Source organism: Euphorbia lathyris, chromosome 1 (assembly GCF_963576675.1).
Source record: "Euphorbia lathyris chromosome 1, ddEupLath1.1, whole genome shotgun sequence".
Lineage (NCBI taxonomy): Eukaryota > Viridiplantae > Streptophyta > Magnoliopsida > Malpighiales > Euphorbiaceae > Euphorbia > Euphorbia lathyris.
Genome location: NC_088910.1, coordinates 112,341,839 through 112,351,550, shown reverse-complemented (window position 1 = coordinate 112,351,550; position 9,712 = coordinate 112,341,839).

Here is a 9,712-nt window from a genome sequence, read left to right as displayed (position 1 = left end):
ATCGAAGGGAGGCTCCATGAAATTGTTGGAATTCTTAGCAGGTGGAGCAAAGATAAACAGGGGAATCTGCGCAAGAGCATTTCAACCCTTGAGAAATGGCTTTTACAACTTTGGGCTAGTGCGGATCCTGATGATGCAATAAGGTATGAAACCACTCGTATGGAATTGGTTAAATTTCTGTTACAGGAGGAAGATCACTGGCGATAGAGATCTAAACTTTTGTGGCTTCAGGAAGGCGATAGAAACACCAGGTTCTACCACGCATTTGCTAATGGTCGCTGGAAAAATAATAGGATCAATCGGCTTCGCAACCGAGGGGGAGATGGGGTTACGGACAACGATGAGATGGGTCAGATTGCGCATGTCTATTTCGGGCAGTTATTCTCGGAAAGTCGCAGTGAGTGGGGGCCGGTAGTTAACATAGTACAGACCTATATCTCGGGGATGCACCCTGATAAAGCAGCAGGTCTGGATGGGTTTAACTCGGGGTTCTATTAGCACTTTTGGCACATTATGGGGGAGGATATTTTCAAAGCAGGGCCAGGTTGGCTTGAACTATGTATTTTTCCTCATGATCTTAATAGCACTATCATCACTTTAATTCCTAAATGTGAAAATCCCTCGGATATGACGGAACTCTGTCCAATTGCGATGTGTAACGTCATCTTTAAAATCATATCCAAAGTTCTTGCTAACAGGCTGAAAGAGGTTTTACCTTCAATCATATCTGAAAATCAATCTGTTTTCATTAAAGGTAGATCTATCCATGACAATGTGCTTATTGCGGTTGATGTAATCCATAGCTTGAATAGTAATGTCGCAAAAAAGAAAAGGAATGTTGCTCTGAAACTTGACATGAGCAAGGCTTATGATAGGATAGATTGGAACTATCTTAGAGGTATGATGTTGAAAATGGGCTTTGATGAGAAATGGGTCAGTATGATTATGCTTTGTGTGTCTACTATGAAGTATATGATTAAAGTGAATGACCAGTTAGTTGGCCCTATTGTACCTAAGAGGGGTCTGAGACAATTAAATTTAAGTGCTTTGATTTAATTATACTAATGTGTTTGTTCAATGTTGAGTACAATTATAAATGAGAACAGAAATGAAAAGTAAGACAGAATGAAGTCAGCATGAGCCACAGAAGCTGAGTAGAACACAACTCAGCATAATAGAAGAAAAGGCTTCTTCAGAACAAATGCTTGAAGATGAAGCCGACCGAAGAAGCTGAGTAGAACGTGACTCAGCCTCGCCAAAGATAAAGATCGAAGGCAACGTCTATTAAGTCAAGCTGAGTGTTCATCAGGACAGCACCAATGATCCGTTAACTAAAAGACAAAATCCAACAAAGATCTACGCCAATTCAGAAGCCTTGGAATTACCCTAGAGACCTTTTCGAGATGCATGGGTCAACTGGCATTTGGCTAAAAGACGAAACTGGCGCTAGAAGACGAACCTGGCGGAAGAAGACAAGCCTGACGCCTGCTAATTTCAGACGATAGGATTGGCCTGCAAATCTGTATGCTGACCAATGAATGAAGCAAGAAGACCGTTTGAATTCAATGGATATGTCCGAATTCAAATGATTGAAGCATTAGATTTCACTATAAAAGGACAAGTTCATCACTTGGATCCTAGGCTGAAGTACAAAAAGAAAAACAATACATACAAGCACATACAAACTGAAAAGCAATTTCTTACACCCAAATCCAATCTCTGTGTAAAAGTCTAGATTGAATTTCTATTCATCTAAAGTGTTCTTCATCTAGAAAGAACAAATTTGTATCAATTGTAAAGATTGAGAGAGTGGTGCTGAGTACTCGGTTTTAGTACTCAACGGTAGAGAAAATCTGAGTGTTTGATTATAGCGCTCAGTAGGATTGAGTAGATGAATAGAGGATGGTACTCTTGCATACTCAATTGCTTTGTAAACGGTTTGTGCTCTACCTTTAAAGAGCTCAGTAGTGGACTGAAAAAGCCCGGAAGGATTCTGGGGACTGGACGTAGGCGGTGAGGCCGAACCAGGATAAGACTGCTGAGTAATTTCTAACCCTTTCTCTCAATATATATATGTATATGTTGCTTGCTTAAATTACTCAGGATATAAATTGTACAAGCTGACATTGAGTAATCAGAGTGCTGAGTTGGAAGCTGACCTTAAGTGTTAATTCCCAACTCACAAGTAAAACGGCTCTAGTCAGCCTCTGACTAAAGCTGTCTTACATCTCGCTCAGCCTTGCTGACCAAAACTGAGTAAGGTTATTTAAAGAATTAAATTAAGTCAGCATAATTAAGCGAAAAAGTTACATTAGTTCCTAACCCCCCTGGAACTAATTACAAGGGACCAACAAGTGGTATCAGAGCACAGTAGCTCACTACTCAAAGATAAAACTATCTTGAGCTGATCCCTGTAAAATGGCTGAGAACCGCACTCGTTTCCTTCCAGGAAATCAAACAACACAGATACTCCTTGAGGTATTATCTATTAGTCAGCCTCCCTTGTTCTTCGGGTCAAACTATACATTTTGGAAGAACAGGATGAAAAATTTTATACAAGCAACAAACATGGAAGAACAGGATGAAACTGAATGGTCAGAAGACGACCTTAAAAAATTACAGAATAATGCTTCGGCTATCAATATGTTTCCATGTACTTTAGATGCTGCAGAGTACAATAAAATTTCAGGTTGTGAGTTAGCACAGGAAATATGGAAGAAGCTGGAGGTGACCTATAAAGGCACAAGCAAGGTCAAGGAGTCCAAAGTGAACCAACACATGAGACTATACGAGCTGTTCGAGATGAATGAAAATGAAGACATCTCTAAGATGAACTCAAGGTTCACCAATATCATAAATGAGCTTAAGAGACTCGGCAAGAACTTCACAGAAGAAGAACATGTGAAGAAAATCTTGAGGAGTCTCCCCAAGAGCTGGCAATTCAAGAAGACAGTTGTGGAAGAAGCCCAGGACCTGACCACATATAAATATGATGAGCTCATAGGATCTCTGCTGACCCACGAGATTTCCATGAAGAATTTTGAAGCTAAGGAAAAGTCAGAGGACAAGAAACAAAAATCTCTTGTCATGAAAGCTGACTCAACAGAAGCTGACTCATCAGATGATGAGGAAATGTCCAGTTCACAAGGAAGATGAAGAAGTTGTTCAGAAAGAATGACAAGAACAGCAAAAGGCCATTCAAAAGAAGCGATAAATACAAAGCTGAGTCCAGCGACAACATGTATAAGAAGGACAACTTGAAGCCTATCACCTGCTTTGAATGCCATCAAACTGGGCACATTAAATCAAGCTGCCCCACTCTGAAGAAAGAAAAGAAAGGTAGCAGAAAAGCAATGGTGGAAACATGGAGCGATAGTGATGAGTCAACCTCATCAGATGCTGATGCCACTGAGTCAGCAAATATATGTTTCATGGCTGACGAATCTGCTGACCAATGCCGATCTGAGCAAGCTGACCTCTCAGATGAATCTGACCAAAAGGAACACTCCAATGAGGTAACATCTCTTCTCTTGCTTAGAAATGAAATGGTTAACGCCCTGAATGATCTATATACACTGACCAAAAAGTGTAACAAAAAAATAAAGGCACTCAGCAGGCGATGTGATGAGATTGAAGAGGTCAAACTGAGTGACCTCCGACATCTGCTCCAGGACAACACCAGGCAAGATGAAAATCTAAAAATCATGCATCGGTTTGTCTCGGAAGTCCAATCAGATTCCAAGAAACTGAGAAAGGACATCACAACTATACAGAACCAGCTAAGTACATCGGCTAAGAAAAGGTTCTATCCAAATGCTGAGTATCAAGGTACTGGTCAGCATCGATAGTACACTCAGCAGAACAGTCAGTGTGACTGTTGTGAAAAGAGAGGACACACTATAAGGGTGTGTTGGTATGCTCAGCACCATCGTGCTGACCAAAAAAGGAAATACCCTCAAAGGGTAATCTTTTGTGACTATTGCGGTAAAGATGGCCACACCATAAATGTATGCCGTCACAAAATAAAATGATGCTTCACCTGTTTATGCGAACCAACGAGGACCCAAAAAGAATTGGGTACCTAAAGATGAATAGTTTAAATTGCAGGTGAGCCTGAGGTGCGCGGAGAAGTCAAAGTTGTGGTATATTGAGAGCGCATGCTCGAGGTATATGACTGGTGATGAAACTCAGTTCATCACACTGGTGCATAAACAAGGTGGAAATGTAAGCTTTGGAGACAATAAAAAGGGTAAGATAGTAGGATCAGGTACTATCGGAGGAAACCCCACTATTGAGTCAGTCTCTTTAGTCAGGGGTCTCAAATATAACCTATTGAGCGTGGCTCAGCTGTGTGACAGCGGTAGAAAGGTTGTATTTGATGCCACTGAGTGTCGGATGTTTAAACACCTTTCCACATGATTTTGATTTGACAAAATTATTTAAGTTAATCCCATGATTAAGAAAATTAAATTTAAGTGCTTTGATTTAATTGTACTAATGTGTTTGTTCAATGTTGAGTATAATTATAAATGAGAACAGAAATAAAAAGTACGACAGAATGAAGTCAGCATGAGGCACAGAAGCTGAGTAGAACACAACTCAGCATCATAGAAGAAAAGTCTTCTTCAGAACAAACGCTTGAAGACGAAGTTGGCCGAAGAAGCTGAGTAGAACGTGACTCAACCTCGCCAGAGACAAAGATCGAAGGCAACGTCTATTAAAGTCAAGTTGAGTGTTCATCAGGACAGCGTCAATGATCCGTTAACTAAAAGACAAGATCCGACAGAGATCTACGCCATTTCAGAAGCTTTGGAATTATGCAAGGAGACAGTTTCGAGACGCATGGGTTAACTGGCTTTTGGCTAAAAGACGAAACTGGCGCTAGAAGATGAACCTAGCAGAAGAAGACAAGCCTGACGCCTGCTAAATTCAGACGACAGGATTGGCCTGCAAAACTGTATGCTGACCAGTGAATGATGCAAGAAGACCGTTTGAATTCAATGGATACATCCGAATTCAAATGATTGCAGCCTCAGAATTCACTATAAAAGGACAAGTTCTTCACTTGGATCCTTTGCCGAAATACAAAAGAGAAAAGCATACATACAAGCACATACAAACAAGAAAAGCAAATACTTACACCCAAATCCTATTTCTTTGTAAAAGTCTAGCTTGAATTTGTATTCGTCTAAAGTGTTCTTCATCTAGAAAGAACAAATTTGTATCAATTGTAAAGATTGAGAGAGTGGTGCTGAGTACTCGGTTTTAGTACTCAGCGGTAGAGAAAATCTAAGTGTTTGGTTATAGCGCTTAGTAGAGTTGAGTATACGAATAGAGGACGGTACTCTTGCATACTCAACTGCTTTGTAAACGGTTTGTGCTCTACCTTTAAAGAGCTCAATAGTGGATTGAAAAAGCCTGGAAGGATTCTGGGGACAGGACGTAGGCAGTGAGGCCGAACCAGGATAAGTATGCTGAGTAATTTCTAACTCTTTCTCTCAATATATATATGTTTGTGTTGCTTGCTTAAATTACTCAGGATATAAATTGTATAAGCTGACACTGAGTAATCAGAGTGCTGAGTTGGAAGCTGACCTTAAGTGTTAATTCCCAACTCACAAGTAAAACGGCTCTAGTCAGCCTCTGACTAAAGCTGTCTTACATCTCGCTCGACCTTGCTGACCAAAACTGAGTAAAGTAATTTAAAAGATTAAATTAAGTCAGCATAATTAAGCGAAAAAGTTACATTAGTTCCTAACCCCCCCCCCTTGGAACTAATTACACGGGACCAACATCGGATACTCGAGGGAAAAACAAATGATTTGATTTTAACTGCCCCTCGTGTTGACAATGTTTTCATGTTGAGTTTAGAAAAGAAGTTTTCGAAAAACATATGCTTAGTGTCAAAGGAAGACAATTCCTGGCTATGGCATAGGAGACTTGGTCATGTAAGCATGGACCTCCTTGCCAAATTAGCAAGAAAGCAATTAGTTGAGGGTCTGCCCAAACTTAGATTTGAGAAAGATCAATTATGTAATGCTTGTCAGCAAGGTAAACAAACCAAAAAGTCTTTTCAAAGTAAAAATATTGTCTCAACCAAGCGTCCATTGGAATTACTACACTTGGATCTTTTCGGACCTGTCCAGCCACTCAGCTTGGGCGGTAAGAGATTTTCCTTGGTCATTGTAGATGACTTCTCTCGGTATACTTGGGTCATCTTGCTGAGTAGCAATGATGAAGCTTTTGAGATGTTCTCAACACTGATCAGAAAACTTGAAAATGACAAAACTTTAAAATTAGCTCACATCCGTAGTGATAATGGAAGAGAATTAAAAAACCAACAGTTTGATGAATTCTAAGAAGTTAGTGGCATTGGCCACAATTTTTCTGCTCCTAGAACTCCTCAACAAAATGGGGTAGTTGAGAGGAAGAACAGAACATTAGTTGAAATAGCTAGGACAATGCTGAGTGAGAATAGGCTTCCTAAGTATTTATGGGGTGAAGCTGTCAACACAGCATGCTATATACTCAATAGGGCTTTAGTTAGAACTATACTTAAGAAAACCCCCTACGAACTTTGGAAAGGATGAAAACCCAACATTGGATATTTTCGTGCCTTTGGTTGTAAATGTTTTATACTCAATACGGAAGACAACCTTGCCAAATTTGACTCTAAAGTTGATGAAGCGGTCTTTCTGGGGTACTCAACTAACAGTAAAGCATATATGGTGTTCAATAAACGAACTCAGGTTGTAGAAGAGTCCGTACATGTTGAGTTCGATGAAACTGACCCTGCAGGTAAGTCAAGTCTGTCTATCGAAGATGACCCATGCTCAGCTTCCGCTGACCAAAATGGAGCCGCTGAGTCATTACCACATGAGTTGACCAAAGGTAAAAACGAACCTGAAATTACCTTTGCTGACCAATCTAAAAGTGCAGAGATTGTTGAAACACCTGCTCCTGAAAACTCAACATTACCCAAAGAGATCAAAATCCCAAGAGGACACTCGGAGAAGTCCATTCTTGATGCTGCTGAGAACAACCTGATGACAAGAAATCAGCTCAGGAGATATCTCAGCAACGTTGCGTTCGTCTCAGTTCATGAACCAAAGAACTTCACCGAAGCTGAGCACGACAAATTCTGGATCAATGCGATGTAAGAAGAGCTTGATCAATTCAAGAGAAATGAGTTATGGGATTTGGTGCCAAAACCTAGGAATCAAAAGACCATAGGAACTAAATGGGTCTTTCGAAATAAACTAGATGAACAAGGTAACGTAGTCAGGAACAAAGCCAGACTGGTAGCTCAGGGTTACAGTCAGCAAGAAGGCATTGACTATGGTGAGACCTTTGCACCCGTAGCTAGGTTAGAGGCTATAAGAATATTATGTGCATATGCTAGCTTCATGAATTTTAAACTATTCCAAATGGATGTCAAAAGTGCATTTCTTAATGGATTTATAAACGAAGAGGTATATGTTAGTCAGCCTCCTGGGTTTGAAGATCCAAAATTTCCAAACCACGTTTATAAACTCAAGAAGGCCCTGTACGGGCTGAAACAAGCACCACATGCTTGGTACGAAAGGTTGACCAGTTTCCTGCTGACTAGGAACTTTGTCAGAGGTAAAGCTGACACAACCTTATTTATTAAGAAAAAGGGTAACGATATCCTGCTGGCACAAATTTATGTAGATGATATTATCTTTGGTGCTACTAATGAATCTATGTGCAAGGAATTTAGTAAACAGATGCAAACTGAGTTCGAGATGTCAATGATGGGCGAACTCAACTTCTTCCTTGGACTTCAAATTAAGCAATGGAAGAACGACATCTTCATTAGTCAGTCTAAGTATGCCAAAGAAATATTGAAGAAATTTGATATGGAAGAATGTAAGCCCATATCTACCCCAATGGGTACTGACACTGTGCTTTGCACTGACGAGAAAGGTAAGTCAGTAGACAACAAGTTATATCGAGGTATGATTGGCTCTCTACTTTATCTAACTGTTAGTAGGCCTGATATTCAGTACTCAGTATGTTATTGCGCAAGATATCAAGCTGACCCCAGAGAATCTCACTATATAGCTGTGAAAAGAATTTTTAGATATTTGCAGAGCTCAGTTAATGCAGGTTTATGGTATCCAAATACAAATGACTTCACACTCATTGGATACACTGACGCTGATTATGGACGAGATAAGCTAGAGCGTAAGAGTACTTCAGGAGGATGTCACTTCCTTGGAAGCTGTCTAGTGTCTTGGTTCAGCAAGAAGCAGTCGTCAGTGGTCCTGTCAACAACTGAAGCTGAGTACATTGCTGCTGGAAGCTGTGTGGCATAACCCCTATGGATTAAGCAACAGCTGGAGGATTATGGAGTACAAACAGAAACAATTGAAGTCAAATGCAACAACAAAAGTGCCATTGACTTATCCAAAAATCCAATCCAACACAGCAGAATGAAGCATGTCAGCATTCGGCATCACTTCATCAGAGACCATGTACTCAAATGTGAGATCAAGCTGACCTATGTTCCAACAGATGAACAGCTTACGGATATCTTTACGAAGCCCTTGGCTCGTGAGCAATTTAACATACTAAGGGAAGCTATCGGTATGTCTAATCCTCTTCAATAGATTTCTGCTCTTAAATGAATGTTGAGTGATTATTACATGCTAAGTGATTAGTGCATGATATGCTGAGCTAATATGAATAACATAAAATCACCCTATGCTGAGTAGACACACATACTGAGTGATTACTATGAGCTGAGTTACTAAGCATGCTAAAATCCCTTCTATGTAAAACTGAGAACTCAAAACTTCAAAACGTTTAGTATTCTAGATACTGATGTAGACACCGAGTCGGAGGACCTGTGACGAAAACCTGTAAACAAGACGATCGAAGCGGTTGATTCCAGAAGTTTTAAAACAAAAATATATAATAAGAAAAGAAAAATTAATGTGAGTCGCGGTCGTCAAGTGGACGGCTCGCGAGTGCTCAGCGACGCGGTGCGAGCGCCTAACGGCAGCCGACGCGTGTCCGACGACAGTTGGACGCGCGCCCGGCAGCGCGGGGCGCATGCTCGACGTCCGTTGGGCGCGCATGCCCGGCAGCGCGGAACGCGCGCTCGACGACCGTGGGGCGCGCACGCCCGACGGCCGCTGGGCGGGCGCGCCCGGCAGCCCCAGGGCGAGCGTCCAGCGACGTTGGGCGGACGCCCGACGATTGTCAGGCAAACGCCCAACGTTAGTTGGGCGCACGCGCCCAACGCTGGTTGGGCGCGCGCCCAACGCTGGTTGGGCGCGCGCCCAACGCTGGTTGGGCGTTCGCCCAACTAATGTTGGGCGTTCGCCCAGCTAATGTTGGGCGTCCGCCCAACGAAAGTTGGGCGTTCGCCCAACTGACTTTGGGCGACGCCCAATTTTCTTCGGGCGTCGCCCAAAGTTTCGGGGATCCGTTTGCCTATATAAGGCACGGATCCCCATGCATTCAAGGGGGGACTTTTGGGAGGAGCTTCTCACTCTAAACATTTTTAGAGAGAGAAAATCTTTTTTTTGGGAAAAAACATTTTTTTTCCTAAAAATTCCAAATTTCCTAAAAGTTAAAATTTTACCAAAAACACAAAAACACCGGAAAAGCACGATTTGTGGAATCAACCGACTTCAACGGTCAATACCGAACTTGAGGTATTATCCGAGGACTAGACTCGTTT